Source organism: Callithrix jacchus, chromosome 12, assembly GCF_049354715.1.
Source record: "Callithrix jacchus isolate 240 chromosome 12, calJac240_pri, whole genome shotgun sequence".
Lineage (NCBI taxonomy): Eukaryota > Metazoa > Chordata > Mammalia > Primates > Cebidae > Callithrix > Callithrix jacchus.
The window spans coordinates 31,601,362-31,611,446 of NC_133513.1; the positions used below are offsets into that span (position 1 = coordinate 31,601,362).

General features: G+C 40.5%; 1 protein-coding gene across 4 annotated transcripts in view; it reads left to right on the plus strand.

Annotated features, from left to right (window-relative positions):
* Window positions 1-10,085, plus strand: part of LOC100398456 (uncharacterized) — a 149,780-nt gene that overhangs the window by 23,735 nt on the left and 115,960 nt on the right. The gene's annotated exons all lie outside the window — the stretch shown is intronic.

Consider the following 10,085-nt stretch of genomic DNA (forward strand, 5'->3'; position numbering starts at 1 on the left):
ATAGTAGAATGATTTATAGTCTTTTGGATATATACCCAGTAATTGGGTCAAATGGAATTTCTATTTCTAAGGCCTTGAGGAATCGCCACACTGTCTTCCACAATGGTTGAACTAATTTACACTCCCACCAACAGTGTAAAAGTGTTCCTTTTTCTCCACATCCTCTCCAGCATCTGTTGTCTCCAGATTTTTTAATGATCGCCATCCTAACTGGCGTGAGATGGTATCTCAATGTGGTTTTGATTTGCATCTCTCTGATGACCAGTGACGATGAGCATTTTTTCATATGATTGTTGGCCTCATATATGTCTTCTTTCGTAAAGTGTCTGTTCATATCCTTTGCCCACTTTTGAATGGGCTTGTTTGTTTTTTTCCTGTAAATCTGTTTGAGTTCTTTGTAAATTCTGGATATCAGCCCTTTGTCAGATGGGTAAACTGCAAAAATTTTTTCCCATTCTGTTGGTTGCCGATCCACTCTAGTGACTGTTTCTTTTGCCGTGCAGAAGCTGTGGAGTTTCATTAGGTCCCGTTTGTCTATTTTGACTTTTGTTGCCAATGCTTTTGGTGTTTTGTTCATGAAGTCCTTGCCTACTCCTATGTCCTGGATAGTTTTGCCTAGATTTCCTTCTAGGGTTTTTATTGTGCCAGGTCTTATGTTTAAGTCTTTAATCCATCTGGAGTGAATTTTAGTGTAAGGTGTCAGGAAGGAAGGGGTCCAGTTTCTGCTTTCTGCACATGGCTAGCCAGTTTTCCCAACACCATTTGTTAAACAGGGAATCCTTTCCCCATTGCTTGTTTTTGTCAGGTTTATCAAAGATTGTATGGTTGTAGATATGTTGTGTTGCCTCTGGTGCCTCTGTTTTGTTCCAGTGGTCTATATCTCTGTTTTGGTACCAGTTACATGCTGTTTTGATTACTGTAGCCTTGTAGTATAGTTTGAAATCTGGTAGTGTGATGCCCCCCGCTGTGTTCTTTTTGCTTAGAATTGACTTGGCTATGCGGGCTCTCTTTTGGTTCCATATGAAGTTCATGGTGGTTTTTTCCAGATCTGTGAAGAAAGTCAATGGTAGCTTGATGGGGATAGCGTTGATTCTGTAAATTACTTTGGGCAGTATAGCCATTTTCACGATATTAATTCTTCCTAACCATGAACATGGAATATTTCTCCATCTGTTTGTGTCCTCTCTGATTTTGTTGAGCAGTGGTTTGTAGTTCTCCTTGAAGAGGTCCCTTACGTTCCTTGTGAGTTGTATTCCAAGGTATTTTATTCTCTTTGTAGCAATTGTGAATGGCAGTTCGTTCTTGATTTGGCTTTTTTTAAGTCTGTTATTGGTGTAGACGAATGCTTGTGATTTTTGCACATTGATTTTATATCCTGAGACTTTGCTGAAGTTGCTTATCAGTTTCAGGAGTTTTTGGGCTGAGGTGATGGGGTCTTCTAGGTATACTATCATGTCGTCTGCAAATAGAGACAATTTGGCTTCCACCTTTCCTATTTGAATACCCTTTATTTCTTTTTCTTGCCTGATTTTTATAGCATTTCCCATAAATGGAGTTATACAGGATTTACTCATTTGTGTCTGTCTGCTTTGATTCAGCATGATTTTGAGATTCACCCATGTTTTAGCATGTACTAGTAACACCTTAATTTATTGCTAACTACTATTCTATTGTACACGTATATTGTAACTTATCTATTCCTCTTTTGTTTCTGGTTTTTTTTTTTTATTGCAGCGAATATGCCTGCTGCTATCATTTGGATGTTTGTCTTGTCCGAACTTCCTGTCAAAATTTGATCCCATGTTAGAGGTGGCACCTAATGGGCGGCGTTTGGGTCCTAGAGGCAGATCCTTCATGAATAGATGATGCCCTCTCTCAGGGGTGTGGGATTCCTTGCTCTAATAGTTCCCATAAGAGCTGGTGGTTAAGAATAGCCTGTCACCTCCCTTTACATTCTTGCTTCCTCTTACCATTTGAGCTCCATGCACAGTGGTCACTGGGTCTCCTTTGCTTTCTGCTGAGTGGAAGCAGCCTGAGGCCCTCCAAGATGCCCATTCTGGAGCTTTCTCGGACATCAGAATCATGAGGCAAATAAACTTCTTTTCTTTATAAAGAAAAATTACTTATATGATATATTCCTTTATCGCAACACAAAATGTACTAAAATAGCTGCCAGGGGACATTCTTATGTATTTTTATGTAGATATGTATTTTTATTTCTCTTGGGTGAATATTTGGTGTAAAGTTTCTGGGTTTATAGGATAAGTACATGTAAAGCTTTCATTTGGCTTTATGTGTATTTACTTTGCAAACCTAAGGTTGTGCCATTTTACAGTTTTGTCATTAGTGTTTGAGAGTTTTAATTGTACTACGTGTTTGCCAATACGTGGTTTTGTCACTGTTTTTAATTAGGTTGATCAGTGGATAGTGGCATTTCACAGTGGTTTTCACTTGGATTCACCTGATGAATAATGATGTTATACATCTTTCACTTGTTAGCCATTTGTTTATCATATTTTATGAAATGTCTACTCACATTGTTTGCCCAGGTGTTAATTGTTTTTTTCTTTTTTTCTCTTTGCATTATTGAATTTCAGGAATTATTTATTTATTGTTAATATTATTCCCCAGTGTGTGGATTTTTTTTTTTTTTTTGAGTTGGAGTTTTGCTCTTGTTGGCCAGGCTGGAGTGCAGTGGCACAATCTCGACCCACTGCAACCTCCGCCTCCCAGGTTTAAGTGATTCTCTTGCCTCAGCCTCTCAAATAGTTAGGATTACAGGCAGGCACCACCTTGCCCAGCTAATTTTGTATTTTTAGTAGAGATGAGGTTTCACCATGTTGGCCAGGCTGGTCTCAAACTCCTGACCTCAGGTAATTCACCCCCCTCGGCCTTCAAAGTGCTGGGATTACAGGCAAGAGCCCCTGTGCCCAGCCCGGTCTATGGATTTTGAAGACAAGTTTTTCATTTTGATAAAGTCCAATTTATCAGTTCTTTTGTTTTTTTGAGACAGTCTTGCTCTGTCACCCAGGCTAGAGTGTAGTGGAGTGATCTCGTCTCACTGCAACTTCTGCCTCCTGGGTTGAAGTGATTCTCATGCCTCAGCCTCCTGAGTAGCTGGGATTACAGGTGCCCACCATACCTGGTTAATTTTTGTGTTTTTAGTAGAGATGAGGTATTGCCATGTTGGCCAGGCTGGTCTTTAACTCTCTTGTCTTCAAGTGATCCACCCACATCAGCCTCCCAAAGTATTGGGATTACGGCATGAGCCATTGCATCCAGCCAGTTTTTTGCTTTAATGGTCTTGAGTAGGAAATCTTTACAGACTTAATGTTAACAAAGTTTGTTCCCTCTGTTTTCTCAGTGCCTTGACTCTGTTTTTATATCTGTTTTGAGTAAATTTATTCAAAATGTCTGATATATTTTGAGTAAATGTTATCTATTTTGAGTAAATCTTTGTATATGGTATACATTAATAATTGAGATGTATTTTCTTCCACTTGACTTATTCAGCTGTTTCATTACCATTTGTTGAAAAGTTTAATTTTTTTGATTGAATTATCTTGGTACTTTTGTTGAAATCCAGTTGATTATTTGTGCATGTTTGCTTGTATGTGGGACGGAGATGCTGTTTACCTGTGGACTTTTTATTTTACACCAGGGGTCCCCAACCCTTGGGTTGCGGACCAGTACTGGTTCATGGCTTTTTAGGAACCATGTTGCGCAACAGAAGGTGAGCAGCTGGTGAGCAAGCAAGCATTACTGCCTGGGTTCTGCCTCCTGTCAGATCAGCGGCAGCATTAGATTTTCACAGGAGTGCAAACCTATTCTGAACTGAGCATATAAGGGATTTATGTTGTACACTCTGTATAAGAGTTTAACTAGGGCCCGATGATCTGAGCTGGAACAGTTTCATTCCAAAATCATCTCCTCAAACCCACCCTGGTCTGGAAAAATTGTCCTCCACGAAACCAGTCCCTAATACCAAAAAAGTTGGAGACCGCTATGTTACATTGACTTTTGTATCTTCTTTACAGAGCATTGTTTTAGCTTTAAATTACACCTTTAAATGGAGTCCTATAATTTCTTCAAGTTTGTTCTTCTGTTTTAAAATCATTTTGACTTTTCTAAGTCCTTTTCACTTCAATTTTAGAACAAGCTTATCAATTTCAAAAAAAATAAAAGGACTGCTTTGATTAGGATTTCATTTCCTCTCTAAACAACTTTGGGGAAAATTGACATCTTAATATTGACTCATCCTTGAATATGATATATATCTCCATTTAATTGTGTCTTTAATTTAAATGTTTTTTAATGCTTTCTCAACAATGTTTTATAATTGCCGGTACAGATGTTGCACATGTTTTGTTAAATTTTTCCCTAGGTATATCTTGATTTTGGGAGCTATTGTAAATATTATTATTTAATTTCAATTTCCAGTTGTCCCTTGTTTGTATATAGAAATACAGTTGATACTTGTACACCGACTCTATCTCCATGATAAACTCTATTTCTTGATAAACTTAATTTTGATAGCTTTTGTGAATCCCTGAGATTTTCTGTAGATAGTCATGCATCACTTAATCATAAGGGATACCTTCTGTGGAATGTATCGTTAGGTGATTTTGTCATTGTTTGAACATCATAGAGAGTATTTATTTACACAAACTTAGATGGTATAGCCTACTACACACCCAGGCTTTCCAATACAGCCTATTGCTCTTAGGCTACAAACCCATATAGCAAGTTACTGTACTGAATACTGAAGGCAGTTGTAACACAGCAGTATATGTGTATTTAAACATAGTCAAGGTACAATAAAAACATGTTATAAAGGATTTTAGAAATGATACACCTGTATAGGGCACTTACCTTGAGAGGAGCTTGCAGGAGTAGAAGTTGTTCTGTGTGTCAGGAAGCGGGGAGTAAATGTGAAGGCCTAGGAAGTTACTGTACACTACTGTGGGCTTTATAAACATGGGACACTTAGGCTACAGTAAATTTATAGTAAATACTTTTCTTTTTCCAATAATAAAGTAACCTTAGCTTTCTGGGACTTTTTTACTTTATAAACTTTTTATTTTTATTTATTTATTTTTATATTTTGAGACGGAGTCTTGCTCTTGTTGCCCTGACTGGAGTACAATGGCACGATCTCAGCTCACTGCAACCTCCGCCTCCCAGGTTCAAACAATTCTCCTGCCTCATCCTCCTGAGTAGCTGGGATTGCAGGCGCCCGCCACCGTGTCCTGCCAATTTTTGTTTTATTAGAGACAGGATTTTGTCATGTTGACCAGGCTGGTCTTGAACTCCCAACTTCACAATCTGCCCTCTTCAGCCTCCTAAAGTGCTGGGATTACAGGTGTGAGCCACTGTGTCCAGCCAAACATTTTATTTTTTAACTATTGCCTGTTTTGTAATAACACACTTAGCTTAAAACACAACACGCCTGTAATCCCAGCACTTTGGGAGGCCAAGGCAGGCAGATCATGAGGTCAGGAGATCAAGACCATCCTGGCTAACATGGTGAGACTCCTATCTCTACTAAAAATACAAAAAACTAGCTGGATGTGGTGGCACACACCTCTAGTCCCAGCTATTCAGGAGGCCAAGGCAGGAGAATTGCTTGAACCCAGGAGGCAGAGATTGTAGTGAGCTGAGATTGCACCATTGCACTACAGCCCAGGTGACAGTGCAAGTCTCAAAAAAAAAAAAAGAAAAAAGAAAAAAAACCGCAAGCACATTGTACAGCCACCTGTACATGTTTTCCCCCTTATATCCTTATTCTATAAGCTCTTTAATATTTTTACTTTTTTTTTTTTAATGATAAGGTCTTATCTGTTGCCCAGGCTGGAGTACAGTAGTACAATCACAACTCACTGCAGCTTTGACCTACTGGGCTCAAGTGGTCCTCCCACCTCAGCCTCCCAGGAAGCTGGGACTACAGGTGCAAGCCACTATACCTGGCTGATTTTTTTTTTTGATGGGGGGGCAGGTAGAGACAGGGTTTCGTCATATTGCCCAGGCTGGTCTCAAACTCCTGGGCCCAAGCAATCCGCCTCCTGCCATGGCCTCCCAAAGTGCTGGGATTATAATTGTGAGCCACTATCCCCAATATGTAATTTTTTTACCTTTTTTTTGTTTTTTTTTTTTTGAGATGGAGTCTCACTCTGTCACCCAGGCTGGAGTGCAGTGGCATGATCTTGGCTCACTGTAACCTCCCCCTCCTGGATTCAGGCAATTCTCCTGCCTCAGACTCCTGAGTAGCTGGGACTATAAGCGCGTGCCACCATGCCTGGCTAATTTTTTGTATTTTTATTGGGACGGGGTTTCACCATGTTAGCCAGGATGTTGTTGATCTCCCGACCTCATGATCTGCCCACCTTGGCCTTCCAAAGTGCTGGGATTATAGGCGTGAGCCATCGTGCCTGGCCAATTTTTTTAACTTTTAAAACTCTTGTTAAAAACCAAGACATACACACACACATTATCCAGGGTGTACATACTATCAGGATCATCAATATCATTGTTTTTCATCTGGATAGTCTTTTTCATCTGGAGGGTCTTCAGGGGCAGTAATATGAGTGGAGCTGTTGTCTTCTATGATGACAATGCCTTCTTCTGGAATACTTTCCGAAGGACCTGCTTAAGGCTGTTTTAAAGCTAATTTTTTTCTTTTATAAGTACAGTTGACCCTTGATCAATGTGAGGTTTAGGAATACAGACCCCTGCATCAAAAATCCATGTATAATTTTTGACTCTCCCTAAAGAACAACTTGCTGTTCATCAGAAGCTTTACCAGTATTAATTGATTAACACATATTTTGCAGGTTATATGTATGATGTGCTGTATTCTTATAGTAAAGCTACAGAAAAGAAAATGTTACTGAGAAAATTATAAGAAAGATAAAAATATTTACTATTCGTTAAGTGGAAGTGGATCATCAGAAAGGTCTTCATCCTCATCTTCACATGGAATAGGCTGAGGAGGAGGAAGAAGAGAAGTTGCTCTTGTCTCAGGGGTGGCAGAGGTGGAAGAAAATTCACATTACATGAACTCCTGCAGTTTAAACCTGTGTTATTCAAGGGGTAGCTGTATATTTAAGATGTTATGATAAGAGATACATATAGGTAGTAAAATGTTTACAATAGTAAATATATCCATCATATGTAGTTACCCATCTTTTTGTGGCAGGAGCAGCTAAAATCTTTACAAATACAACACTATATTATTAACTATAATATACTGTAATCATGCTGTAATTAGATCTCTAACCTTGTTCATCCTACATGTCTACTACTTTGTATGCTTTGACCTGCCTCTCCCTGTTTATTTTGTTCCTGCCCCTACATCTGTTAACCACTGTTTTATTCTTTATCTCAATATTTGACTTTCTTAAAAAGTTACGCATGTAAGTGAGATCATACAATATTTTAATTTCTGTAACTGGCCTATCTCACTTAGCATTATGTCCTCCAGTTCTTCAGTTTTATTCATGTCATGGCAAATGGCAGAGCCACCTTCTTTCTTTCTTTTTTGAGATGGAGTTTTGCTCTTGTTGCCCAGGCTGGAGTGCAATGGCGTAATCTTGGCTCACTGCAACCTCCGCCTCCCAGGTTCAAGTGATTCTCCTGCCTCAGCCTCCCAAGTGGCTGGGATTACAGGTATGTGCCACCTCATCTGGCTAATTTTATACTTTTAGTAGAGATGGGTTTCTCCATGTTGGTCAGGCTGGTCTCAAACTCCCAACCTTAGGTGATCTGCCCGTCTTGACCTCAACGTGCTGGGAGTACAGACGTGAGCCACTGCACCTGGCACCTTCTTCTTTCTTAAGGTTGAATAATATTCTATTGTATAAGCATGTCACAATTTCATTTTCTATTGCTCATAGATGGAGACTTAGGTTGTTTCTAGGCTATTGTGAGTAATGTTCATATGAGGTGGTGATATCATCTTCTTTCGGAATAGGCAGAAAGAAGCAGGATTGCTGGGTCAGGTGGAAGTTCTATTTTTAATGTCTGTAGGCCTCTCCATACTGCTTTCCACAATGGCTGCACCAATCTATATTCTGACCAGCAGTGTACAAGAGCTCCCTTTTCTTCATACCCTTGCAAACACTTACTATCCTTTGTCTTTTGTTGTTAATAGCCATTCTACAGGTATGAGATATTATCTCATAGTGGCTTTGATTTGCATTTCCCTGATGATTACTGATATTGAGCACCTTTTCATATACCTGTTAGCTATTTTTATTTCTTCTTTGGAGAAATGTCTATTTAGATCCTTTGTCCTTTTTTTTGAGACGGATTTTGCTCTTGTCCAGGCTGGAGTGCAATGGCACGATCATGGCTCATCACAACCTCCATCTCCCAGGTTGAAGTGGTTCTCCTGCCTCAGCCTCCTGAGTAGCTGGGATTATAGGCATGCACCCCCATACCCAGCTAATTTTGTATTTTTTCGGTAGAGACGGGGTTTCTTCATGTTGGTCAGGCTGGTCTCAAACTCCTGACCTCAGATGATATACCTGCCTTGGCCTCCCAAAGTGCTGGGATTACAAGCATGAGCCAACGCGCCTGACCTGTTCATTTTTTTAACCAGGTTATTTGTTTCTGCTATTGACTTGTATGAGTTTCTAAATAAATCTTTTATATTAAACCCTTATGGGCTATATGGTTTTTGCAGCAGATATGTTTTTCCAATCCATATGTTGCCTTTTCATTTTGTTCATTGTTTCCTTGGCTATGCAGAAGCATTTTTTTTTTTTTGAGACGGAGTTTTGCTCTTGTTACCCAGGCTGGAGTGCAATGGTGCGATCTCGGCTCACCGCAACCTCCGCCTCCTGGGTTCAGGCAATTCTCCTGCCTCAGCCTCCTGAGTAGCTGGGATTACAGGCACGCGCCCCCATGCCCAGCTAATTTTTTTTGTATTTTCAGTTGAGGCAGGGTTTCACCATGTTGATCAGGATGGTCTCGATCTCTTGACCTCGCAATCCACCCGCCTCGGCCTCCCAAAGTGCTGGGATTAGAGGCGTGAGCCACCGCGCCCGGCCAGAAGCATTTTAGTTTATAGTTCCATCTATTTTAGCTTTTGTAGCCTGACCTTTGAATGTGATATCCAAAATATCATTGGCAAGGCCACTGTTAAGGAACTTTTCCCCTGTGTTTTCTTCAAGTTTCAGGTCGTATTTTTAGTTATTTTATTTATTTTTGAGTTGATTTTCGTGTGATGTAAGAAAAGGGTCTTGGCTGGGCATGGGGGTTCACACCTGTAATCCCAGCACTTTGGGAGGCCGAGGTGGGTGGATTACAAAAGTCAGGAGTTCGAGACCAGCCTGAACCACATGGTGAAACCTCGTCTCTACTAAAAATACAAAAATTAGCCGCGCATGGTGGCCAGCGTCTGTAATCCAAGCTAGTTGGGAGGCTGAGGCAGGAGAATCGCTTGAACCCGGGAGGCAGAGGTTGCAGTGAGCCAAGGCCACTGCACTCTAGCCTGGGCAAAAGAGCAAGACTCCATCTTAAAAAACAAAAATAAAAACAAAGGGTCTCATTTCATTATTTTGCATGCTTTCCTAGAACCATTTATTGAAGAGATGTCTTTCCGTCATCATATCCACTTAGTGCACTTTGCCAAAAATTAGTTCACCATATATGTTTGGGTTTTTTTCTGGGCTCTATGCTGTTTCACTGGTCTAGCTGTGGAGCATAGCTATATGGCAACTCCCTCAGATGGGCTTAGCACTTGTGTGGACTGCAGGAGTCCCCAGTGGCAAAGACTGTAGGTATCTACAGTGGTAATGGGGGTTGCTGGCGTCCTCCTGTATGCCTTTTCCCTGCAGGGAAATGTCCTTCCTGGTTCCAAGTTGATCCCAGTTGGGCTATGGGGGGGCGGGGGTAAGGTATTTCCTTTCTTTGTCTGTGCAGCCACCTGAGTTTCTCTGTGTCTCTGTGCTTTGCAGGATTCTTTGACTCATGTGCTGTATTCTGATCTCCTGTAGGTATTTTCATTGAAAGTGGTTTTGGTTGTTTTTGTGAGAGGCACTAGCTCTAGGTATTTTTGCTTAGCCACCTTGGTGATGTCACTC